The 12453-nt window shown below is 38.0% G+C and overlaps 1 long non-coding RNA gene across 1 annotated transcript; it reads left to right on the top strand.

The window, feature by feature from the left end:
- Positions 1–5101: 5101 nt before the first annotated feature.
- On the top strand, positions 5102–8914 carry LOC115286745. Its single transcript, XR_003906248.1, has 4 exons — positions 5102–5274; positions 6019–6099; positions 6208–6337; positions 8823–8914. It is a non-coding gene; the product is annotated as an uncharacterized LOC115286745 (long non-coding RNA).
- Positions 8915–12453: the final 3539 nt, after the last annotated feature.

The raw sequence follows: 12453 nt of genomic DNA on the forward strand, positions 1-12453 counted from the left end.
AAACCTCACAAAAATGTTAGCTCCGCTAATATTTCCATTGCAGCTGCAATTTCTTTCCTTTGATGTGAGTAATGCATTCACCATGCAGGCCACTAAGTATCAACAGGAAAGCCAGCAGGGACCCAACCTCTTGAGTTCCTGGGTTCCTGAACTATAACAAGAAAAAATTTTCTTTCCAAAAAGAAAAAAAAACAAAAAACTATTGCCCCACTCCATCCTAATTTGTTCTCTTTGGATTGCTCCCATTTGCAGAGCTTTTGATAGAAGCTGTTCCCTGCCAACTGCTAACTCTTTCTAGTAAGCCGGAAACTCTGAGCACACCTGCTATTTTTTAATGCTACTCTTCTTACTCAATTAGGACAGTAGATCCTACTTCTTTTAGCATGACAAGAGCATTTTGCATCATAATGCTGCAGCATTATAAATTTTCCCCAAATGTGTCATGAGTGCCCTACAGGGCATCTTGTACAGATTTGTTTTTGAATGACCCTCAAAAAAACAAAGTCCTGTGCAAAAGGATTAAGAATTCCTCAGGGAACTTCCTTCCTTTAACAGATTTTCCAGAAGGAATGTGCTTCAAGCTCTTGATTTGATTTCCTGCCCCAGTCAAAAGCACTGCAGTGTAAGACATGTTTTATCCCCATTTTTTACCTTATAAATGAAGTTTACCTATAATGAATGCCTATATTGGCTCAAAAGCAAAGTAACCAGTGACATTAGCTAGAATATTACATCCACACACATCCGCAAAGGAAGAATTTTCTTTTGGTACAAACTAAGTTGCAGAATTTGAATCTTAGAAATGCTGCGCCTTTTGACTCTTAGTCACAGGCTGCACGAAGTGGGTCAAAGGTATTGCAGCAGAGACAACTGGGGAGAATTCTAATGACGCAGGGATGGGATGTGAACAATTTGTCTTACTACTCCCCCCAACCAACAAGGGTGACCAATACTTTCCATGTGGACAGACATGCATGTTTTCTAAGATAATAACTGACCACAGCTAATAAATCTATATTGCTTCAAGGTTGGTACAAGATTGTATCCTTTATGATTTTCCTAAAGAAAACAATAACAGCCACTGTGGGTTGAATTGTGGCCCTAAAAAAATATATTCAACTCTTAAACCCCAGTACCTCTGAATGTGACCTTATTTAGATACAGGGTCTTCACAGATATAATCAACGTAAGGTCACACGAGATTAGGATGAACCCTAATCCAATGACTGGAGTTTTTATGAAGGAAAGACAGAGAAAAGAACACAAACGACTACCACCAACTCCCAGAAGCTATTACAGACACATGAGAGAGTTTCTCCCTCAGAGCCCTTACAGGGGGCATAGCCCTGCCCGCACCTTCCTTTCAAAGTTCTCACCTAGAGAACAATGAGAGAATAAAATTTTGTTTGTCATGATCTGCTGCAATCACCTAGAAAACTAATGCAAACTATTAAGAGATTTTTACAGGGGCGCCCGGGTGGCTTAGTCGGTTAAGCATCTGGCTTTGGCTCAGGGCATGATCTCACGGTTTGTGGGTTCGAGCCCCGCGTTGGACCCTGTACTGACAGTTCAGAGCCTGGAGCCTGCTTCAGATTCTGTGTCTCCCTCTCTCTCTGACCCTCCCCTGCTCGCACTGTCTCTGTCTCTCAAAAATAAATAAAAACCATTAAGAAAAGCTTTTTAATAAAAAAAAGATTTTTACACATAAGCAGGTAACATTTTGCAAAGATGTGCATTATCTCTCGGGGTCTCTGTAACACCTTAATTCACTAATTGATAAACTAATTCCTCTGTCTTCAGTCCATCATATCCATATTAGAAATAGTGCTCTTTGACATTCCTATATTCCTCTGATTTCACCAGTTTATTCTGATTTCACCAATTTTATGTGTGCGCGCATGTGAAGTGTGTGGTTATATGCAGTTTTATCATATATGTAAATTCATATAATTACTACCACAATCAAGATACAGAACTGCTGTGTCAGATTAAGGCTCCATTTCACACCCCTTTATAGCTACCACGACCCCCTTGTCTCCTCCCCTTCCCTAACCTCTGACAACCACTAATCTGTTCTCCATCTCTATAGTTTTGTCGTGTCAATACTGTTAAATAAACCAAATAATACAGCACGTAATCCTTTTTTATTCAGAAAAATCCCCTTGAGATCCAACCAAGTTATTGCATGTATCAGTAGTTTATTCCTTTTTATTGCTGAGTAGTATTGCATGGTGCGGTTGTGCTGCTTCAGTTGGTATAACCATTCACCTGCTGAGGACATTCCAGTTATTTTCAGTTTGGGACTATTATAAGTAAACCTGCTATGAATATTCCAGTGCAGATTTTTGCATAAACATTAAGTTCTTATTTCTCTGGGATAAATGCTCAACAGTGAAATTGCTGGGTTGTCTGAAAAATGCATGTTTAGATTTTTTTTTAAGCTCTCAAACTATGGGGTGCCTACTCAGCTCAGTCAGTAGAGCATGCAACCCTTGGTCTTGGGATCTCAAATGAAGCCCACATTGAGGGAAAGTTTACTTAAAAAAGAAAAAGATACCAAAATATTTTGCAGAGTAGATGTACCATTTGACATTCCAACCAGCAATGTATGAATGATCCAGTTTCTACAAGCATTTGGTACATTCACTACATTTTATTTTAGGCATTTTTATAGTTTTGTAATGATATATTACAGTGATTTTAACTTGCAATCCCATACTAACTAATGATGTTAAACACATTTTCATGTGCCATCCATATAGCCTCTTCAGTGGAATGTCTGTTCATATCTTTGTCTATTTTCTAATTGTATTGTAAAGTTTTTCACTGCTCAGTTCTAAGAGTTCTTTACATAGTCTAGATACAAGGCACTTATGATTTGCAAAAGTTTTTTCCCAATCTGTAGTCTATCTCTTAATCCTCATTATAGAGTCAGTCTTACAAAGTTTTTCATTCTGATGGGATCTAATTTCTCAATATTTCTTTTATTGATCATTCATTTAGTGTCAGTCTATAAACTCTGCCTCTAAAGTCTAGCTCTTGGTTCTAAAGACTTTCTTCTACATTTTTTCTGAAAGTTTGGCAGATTTGCATTTTCTACTTTACATGATGTATTTTGAGTTCATTCGAAGGGGCTCATTTAAGGTTCACTTATTTACTTATGGATGTCCAACTGTTCCAGTATTACTTGTTAAAGAGTTTATTGTCCTGCCATTGACTCACTTCTGTGCTCATGTCAAAAATCACTGAACATATATGTGGGATAAAAGTTTTTCAATAGAATTTTTAATGAGAAAATATTGAAATTTCCAATTCTATTATTTTTATTCTACAATAAAAAATTCCTTCATTTTTATTGTAAATGTACTATTAGAGACCTGGAGCTTTTTCTATCCTTGAGAATGCAATCAGATCCTATAATACATTAATAGGTTCAGAACAATAGTTACAGCTACAAACAATAAGTGAAGGGGTGCCTGGGTGGTTCAGTCAGCTAAGCCTCCGACTTCGGCTCAGGTCATGATCTCATGTTTGTGGGTTTGAGCCCCACATTGGGCTCTGTGCTGACAGCTCAGAGCCTGGAGCCTGCTTCCAATTCTGTGTCTCCCTCTCTCTCTGCCCCTCCCCCACTCATGCTCTGTCTCTCTCTGTCTCAAAATAAATAAAAACATCAAGGAAAAAAAAACAGTAAGTGAAGCCAAAAGCAGACCACTTGGCTAAAAAGCAACAACAGATAGCTTAGTATATTGGTGGGTTCACTTGATCTTAGCCAAAAGGCCGAGAAGTGATATTGGTGGGTTCACATATCTCAAATCAGGTACAATTGTTGGTCCGTAATTCTGTTTTTCCTCTTAAAAAGAATAGTTTCTTTTGGATACCAATGCAAACTCTCAGCACATCAAAACTATCACCCCAGTTCTCAGACTTAGAGCAGAGTTCACTGAACCCTGGACAAATATTTAATTACAAGCTACCATAAACCACACATGGTACTGGGTGCTGGGGAGAGAGCAATGAATAAAATGAAGTCCATGCCCTTGAGGAGTTTATACTCTAGGAGAGGATAACAACAAGAAGCTTGTAAGTTTTTAAACGTGTATTATAAGTCAAACACTGTGCAGGGTTACAAAGAAATATAAATCAGGAGAGAGTGATGAAGTTGAGAAGTTTGGTCTTTTAAACAGGGTGGCCTTTGAGGATATAAGATGTAACGAAGTGATGAGTTGCACCATGCGAATAGCTGGGGGGAGTTATTCCAGGCAGTGGGAACCAAAAGAGAGAAGGCCTCTGTGATAGGAATGTGCTCAAGTACAGTCAGGAATAGGAAACCAGCCCTTATGGTTTGAGGTGGGTTATCTAAGGCAAAGAAGAGACCACAAGGAAAACAGGGCCTTGTAGATGTCATAGGCTGAGGCTTAATACACAGTTTGTTTGTACATTTGATCAAGATAGCCAAAGAAAGACAGCATAATAAAACCCATCATTGTACTTGGTTTTATGAGGTTTGTCAATAACTTGCAACATGATTTGTGGGTCATCGTTCATTTACTTGATAAAATGTATTGTGGACCATATGAGCAATGGATTGTGATAAGGTCCCAGAATGCAAAAGAAAATAGAATACAGTCCCTATACTTGATAAGTTCACAGGATAATGGAGGTGAGGGGACATTCAAAGACAGTATAATGTCTATCTGTGATAACTAAATATTTGCAAACATAGTGCCAGAATGTTGTAAAAGCACTGAAGAAAAAGTCTTCGGGTGTGCAGAGCTGGCTAGGGGCATCATTAAGTGTTTGAAAGAATATTTGAATTGGATCTTAAGGAATGAGTAAGAGTTTGTTAGGAGAAGAAGACAAAAAATACTTTAAAGAGAGGAAGGGTAATGGCAAAGGCATGTAGCCTCATGGCTTATACCTATCTCCATTACATCAAAGAGAGTATTATTCATCTTCACTCTGGGAAACACATCTCTGATGACCAGGATTATCTGTGTGCTGAAATGGTTCAACAGAAAAGAATGCATACTAATTAAAAATTCTGACACCATTATGACTCTGAGGTACATTATCTCAAAATTTACTTAATGTACTCAAAATGTTCTAAAACTAGACATAAGCCTAACTATGTCTTAATATCACCCAATCTCTTTTTCATCATGCAAATTTGCCAAATGTTTTTCTTTTAGCCTTCCTCTGTGTGACCGCTGCCCTAGGAGTGGTATAAGAAACATCCCTTCATGGCTGAGCCCGACCACATTCCATGATCTTAAGGTATGAGTGTCCTACCTGACCACTCCAATTAAGTAAACTGCTTTTAAAATAATAATTATTATTATACTTATATTACTGTTATTATTTGTAACATGCCAAGAATCGTGCTAAGCTTTGAGCAAAAACAAGATAAGTTTCCCTCTCTGGACCTTTATTTTAAAAACTGACAATGATTCCGGGAAGACAGGTGGTAAAATTATGAAATAATTGGGAAACAATTATGGTCCCAAAGCAGAACTGGCCACAAATGTTGAAAGAGTAGTATATCTACTCCAAAAAGTGCCACATATATGCTCAAGATGCACTAAATAAAACTACTGTAAGATTTGTAGATTTGCTGTCTACATTTTCAGTATCTGCTTTGAAGTGCAAATATCTAGGAAAGAGTAGAATTTCTGAAGATACTACTAAATAAAAGCCTCAACTGAGTTTAGAAGAAAGGTTTAATTTTTAAGTGTCAAATTATTCTAGAAGAGGTGGGCCTGAACAGATTACCATCATGAGGATGTTGTATGTGTTACCCCAGGATAAGATAAGGTATCAGAAGAAAGAGATGGGCAGGTACCAGATACAAAATGTGCTTTTCTCACAATTTTGTATTATTTCCAGCTGTTTTTAAGAGAATGAATTCACTCTTTGGAGTAATAATGTTATTAAATAACAAAAGTTATTTGCATATGGAATATATATGCTGCTATTATCAACCAGAATTTAAAATATTTAATGACATCCATTCATAACTAGGGGGAAAACGGCAGAAAAACACATGTAGAGTAATCCTACCCAATGAAGAAAAACGAAAGGGGAAAGAAAATACACCTTAAGGTAGTAATTTACAAAATGTGTTTCTCACCCTGTTGTTTTTCAAAAATTTCTACAATAAACATTTTACTCCAGTAATAAGAGAAATAACAAAATTTGTTATTTAAATAGGAAAAACGAAGATTCTCACTGATATTAATCCCTATGCCTGCTTCCATAAATTCCTGAGGTGAGACAGCACACTTGGTCACCAGGGCTGCGCTGGAAGGTTAACATCACTGGGCTGCTTCACTCCAAGTCAGTGAGTTCCTGCCGGCTGTTCCCTCCCGTGCCAGGACGCCAGTCCTGCCCGGAGGGAGGACTCCCACTCTGCGTGGCCTTACTATCTTGCCTGGAATATGCACCATGGTCAAGACAGAAAGGGATTTTAAGACTCATGGTTTAAAATATGATGAAATCTAAGGGGAATGATGAAAGGTGGACTGAATGTTCCTGAACCCTCAAAACAAAGTGAAGCATGACAAATGAGTTTCTTTTTCACTTGAATCTATTATTACTCTTCTTGAGTATGACATAAACCAGAGGACAGGAGACTCTCTCAAGCAGAGGATAAAAAAAAATCTGGAGAGCTGATAAAATGTATAGTATTACAACCCTTTAAATATCCTACTTTTGGATATTTTACATATCTAGCAGAACAAAGTTATTTTACCTAACTTCTTTTAAGGCCACAGATAAGGGGCACCTGTGTGGGTCAGTCAGTTAAGCGTCTGACTCTTGGTTTTGGCTCAGGTCATGATCTCATGGCTTGTGAGTTCAAGCTTCACAGGGAGTCTGCACTGGCAGTGCGGAACCTCCGTGGGATTCCCTCTCTGCCCCGACCCCACTGACATGCACACTTTCTGTCTCTCTCTCTCTCTCTCTGTGTCTCTCAAAATAAATATATAAACTTAAAAAAAAGATAAAGATGAAATGTCAGGTAGTATTTGATGTACATGTCGAAAGAACAAGCTAAAATTATTCTGAATGGTCTTAATCATTTTTATTACCTACTTATCCCCATAAATACATAAATACATACACAGATATATACACACACTACCTATACATACATGGATATACATACACAAATATTTACACGCATACATATATACACACATATATACACATGTGAACTTAACATATCCACCTTACCAATCTTCTGTGTTCTTATTTTTTTAGTATGACCGAAGAACACCAGCATCTGTCTAGCAAATAACTTCAGAATCTACCCCACCTCCCATGAACACAGATAGTCAAGAACGATCTACATTAAAGGCACAGATACAGCCCCATCCCATTGTTCTCCATTGGGTCCAACCTGACCTAGTCACCACCTAAGCCTGTGCTTCACTTTGTTCTAGTTCACTCTGTAACATAGGCAGAGTATTCAAAACAGACACATGGCGTTGTGGCAATATTGATAAGGTCTTGTAACAAGAAACCACAGTAACCTCAAATGAGGAGTGCTATGAAACTTATATTCTCAACATTACTTAGCTTCTACTGTGGTCAAGACCTGAACAATAATTCTCAGTGTTCTGAGTACCCACATAAACAGTGTGGTGGCCTGGCCATGATTATCATCTGCTCTAATAATTATTGGTATATGCCATTAGAATCTTCTTCAGGCAAGAGGCCAACATAAATGTAGCAAAGACAGGTATGAAAAACAATGAGGACAGAAGAAAATGCATCCACCCCAGCCAGGGCAGAAGGAAATTTATAATGACTCCACAGAGAATACTTCACTGAGAAACCAAAAGGTCCCAGAAAAAATGATCAATGTACCCACTTCTAAAGAGAACATTTTGCAAAATTTCACGTAAATTTAAGGTAACTGAAACTTTTTGTTGGATTTACAGTAATTATACTGCATCATAATTCTATTGTTTTATACTTCATTTTAAATTATACAATGTTGCAGCACCTTCATTTTTAAAATTAAGAAAGATAACACTAATGTGAATCACATGTGTCCTTTGAATTTTCAAACACATGCATGCTTTTCCACTTGACATTAGATTTTCTTTCAGTTATAGGAATCTGAAATCACTAAAGAGCAAGGAATAATGAATACAGTTTCCCCAACTGCTCCAACCTCGTGTTACCAAATCACCCATTCTATATCCACTTATTTCTTAGTTGGGTCAACTTTAGTCTAATTATTTGAGATTTGTGATTGCTAGGAATGAGAGACATGGCATGAATTAAGAGGTCATGAAATGAGTTTTGAAAGAATCCATAAATGAGTCTAATTTCCTAGTGCTTAAACAAAAGAGAAAGAGAACCCTAACATGACCTACCATCTTTAAAAAGACTTCTTTTCATTTCTGTTTTTTTAAGCTTATTTATTTATTTTGAAAAAGGTAGGGGGAGAGAGAATGAGAGGGAATGAGTGAAGAGGGGCAGAGAGAGAAGGAAAGAGAGAGTCCCAAGCAAGTTCTACACTCCATGCGGAACCACGGGGCTTAATCCTGCGATCGTGAGATCATAACCTGAGCTGAAATCAGGAGTCAGTAACTCAAGTGACGGAGCCACTCGGGCACCCCATTGGGTTCTCTTTAAATTACAAACTCCTATCTTCGAAATGTAGAACATTTTCAGGTCTTCTACTTGCCTCTTATTTTGTAAGAACTGTTAAGTTTATCAGCTTCTTTCTTAAGCCCAGATATGAGAAAAGAGTTACTTTGGCATTTGTTTGGTTGTTGGTTTTAATTTTTATTTCTTTTTTTTTTACATTCTAGTGTCTATTGGGAAACGACACCATGATAAAAAGGACAAACAGGAACCCCACTCCTGACCACAATAAAAAAAAATCTTGATTTCAAACATCACACAATTGGCTGACCCGTTTTTTTTTTCCCCTATGGGCCAACAGCTGCATGACTCACTGCTGTGTGTTTTGCCTGCCTTCACACTGAGTGGCTCCATGTAAATAGGAAGTGATGAGGAAAATCAATTTTGGGCAAACACATTTTTTCAAGGCTGTAACAGGAAGAGATAGGAAGCCCCGGAAGATACTTGATAGATATTCAACTCTGTAGAAAAGAGGAAGTAGCATGTTGAAGCACGCGGCTAGTTATTTTGAGTTGTTGAACGGAAACGGGATACAACAGAGAAAGGACACAGATAGGATGCATTTTGTTGCATAGCAACACAGAGGATGGCAGCCACTGTACATAACGGAGACCATCTGTCTGTATGAAAGACTGAGGAGAAACGGTTGTTTACAACAAAGAAAAAAAAACGAGATGAATAAAATAAGTCTGCAAAGAATGTATGAGATCGCATATCCCTTTTTAAAAGCATGTTTTGTAATAATATAAGAATACTCTTAAGATTTAAATGTTATTTCAAAGAGTTTATTTTAATACATGAAATGTGATGCCTTATAGTACTGCCCTGACTCTGTACCACACTCCTTTCTTTGGATTAGGCACTTGCTGCACAACTTTCCAGAAGGGCTTGGAGGGGGTTCGGCTGGTGGAGTGTGTAGTATTTATAACTTTGGATGACACAAAAGCCAATAAAAATTAATGATCAGTGGAATCTCCCAGATAGTTATACCAGTAAGACCATACCTAGAAATTATTAGAAGTGAGACTCTGCTGTATTTCAGATGGGAAAAGGGGGTATCTGATAAGAAGGTACCAAGGTATATCAAGGAGACAGAAAAAGGTATGATTGGGTCTCCAAGGAACAAGCATACACACTAACTGCCTGCAAGTTCACCCAGCCTGAACCATGCAGGGATCTCAGTCATTGGTAATCTCATCACCAATGTCCCTCAAAGGTCCCTCAGGTGGAAAGCAGAGGTGGGGCTGGGTGGACAGGCTAGAACTGGCCAGCTTCCTGGCACAGCACCCCAGCCCACATTGGGACCTTCTGAACTCTATGCAGTTAAAACTGAATTTCAGTAAATGAAAGTTCAAAAAAAATTAGTGGCCAATTAGCTTAAAGACAAATTAATGGAGTGAGGGTGAGATGAGGAGGGGAGTGAGAATGCTCAGCTCCATTGAAGATAAATGTCCTCTCTCCTGTCCCGTGAGTTCCCCCAGAGGACTTCCTAGAAAATAACCCCTGTCACAGACCCCTGGCTGAACAGAGAGACATGGAGGCACAATAGTATTTTTTTCCTTAGGAAGCCCATAGTGTAAGTAGGAAAATGTGCAAAGTGGATAAAGTCTTCCTTTTGGGACAGGAAGTGCTCTCCAGAAATAATATCCAATTTCCTGCTGCCAAAGACTATCAGCCCTTGGCTGATTCTACTTCTATAGAAATGTACTAGCCTGCTTCCTTCCCTCTACCACCGATATGCCCCAAACTTGCCTCTTTCTCCACCCTACGGAACTATCGAACAACACTTGTCCAGAGACTGTGCCTCTATTCTCTCCTTACACTGGTCGGCAGCCATATCCTTGCTTCTCCTTCATGCAGGGGCACAACTAAGGGGACAAAGGATCTATGTTCACCCAACAGCGGCACCACAGCCATTGTATTAGGGGAAACCATCATCCCCTTATGGAAACCTTCACTTTTGGTGGTACCCAAAAGAGAACCCAACCCCCAGCAATATTCTACTATGGAGGAGGTATTTATACAATATCCTATGAGACAAAAAAAAAAAAAAAAGTCAAGGAGAATACCAAAGAATTAAAAAGAACATGAGCTAACACTGACCTGGAACAGGATGAGAAGCAGAAGTAAATATTAGTCTATTCCTAGTCTATTCCCCACTTTTGCTTTACATTATAAGTAAATAATACAGTTAGGAGCATGGACTATAGTATCAGAGTACTAGGTTCAATTTCAGATTCCCCTCTCTACCAGCCTGATGGCCTTTGGGTTTTCTCATCTGTAAAATGGAAATAACTACACCAAATACCTCATGAGGTGGTGAGGATTCAGGAAGACAACTCACATGAAGCATGTACATACCAAGCATATACATACATAGCAAGCACTCACTAAATATTAGCAATGACCATTTTGGGAAACCAATTTTGGCAGATAAAGTTTTTTAAACTGAAAAACTTTTAATTCATATAACTAAATCTAAGACAATTCATCAAATATATAGATCTCTGCAAAAGTAAAAAATGTGGAAAATAGTTTTCCTTGCTGAAATATCAGGAAATCAGAACCACATGATTTGTGACTTTCTTAAAGTATATATGTAGGGCGCCTGGGTGGCTCAGTCGGCTTCAGCTCAGGTCATGATCTTGCGATTCATGGGTTCAGACCCCGTTTGGGCTCTGTGCCGACAGCTAGCTCAGAGCCTGGAGCCTGCTTCTGATTCTGTGTCTCCCTCTCTCTCTGACCCTTCCCTGGTAGAGCTCTCTCTCTCTCTGTCTCTCAAAAATAAATTAAAAAAAAAAACATTAAAAAAGTTTTGTAAAAAAGTATATGTTTATAGGATTGGGGACTATATATACTTAATGGAAATTAGAGTTCAATTTTTGCTATGTTTATTCCTAATCAAAAGTTTATTATAACACAGACATTTCCCTCTATGTGAATGCTTATCCAGAACTTGAATCAAGATTTCTTATAATGTATTAAATTTTTAAGCAATGCAATAATTTTCAAGTTTTAGTCCTAGGATTCCTAAATTTAAATACATCACAATTTCTCAAACTCATGTGTGCAGCCTCTTAGTTTTGCCCTATATAGCATACATTTGTATATTATAAAATTCTCATGAAATGGGAAAGGCAACTGACATACATTTACTCCCAGAAAAGTGACTGATACTGGAAGTGCAAAGATTAAGTTCAAATACCAGCCCCAAACCCTGTACCTGAGAAGCACGGAGCCTTCTGCTCCACCTCTCAGAGCCTCAGTTTCCCAATTTTTAAAATGGTATGAGAACACAACTTCATAAAGTTATTAAGATTTGTTTTGTGGTCTAACATATGATCTATCCTAGAGAATGTTCCTTGTGTGTTTGAGAGGACTGCATATTCTGCTATTAGATGAAATATCTGTAAATGTCTACCTGGTCTAACATATCATTTAAGTCAATGTTTCCTTATTGATTTTCTACCTGGATGATCTATCCCCATTTTTTAAAATGGGGTATTGAATTTCCCTATTACTATTGTATTACTATCTATAACTCCCTTCAGTCCAGTTAATATTTGCTTTATATATTTAGGTGCTTCTATGTTGGGTGCATAAACATTTACAAATGTTATATCCTCCTATCAGATTGATCCCTTTATCATTATCAGATGAGCTTTTTTATCTCTTGTATAGTTTTTAGCTCCGTGTCCATTTTGTCTGATATAAGTATAGTTACCTCTGGTTTCTTTTGGTTTCCATTTGCACCGAGTATCATTTTCCATTATATCAAGCATCTTTTCCAATCACAAT

This window comes from Suricata suricatta, chromosome 3, assembly GCF_006229205.1.
Source record: "Suricata suricatta isolate VVHF042 chromosome 3, meerkat_22Aug2017_6uvM2_HiC, whole genome shotgun sequence".
Classification (NCBI taxonomy): Eukaryota; Metazoa; Chordata; class Mammalia; order Carnivora; family Herpestidae; genus Suricata; species Suricata suricatta.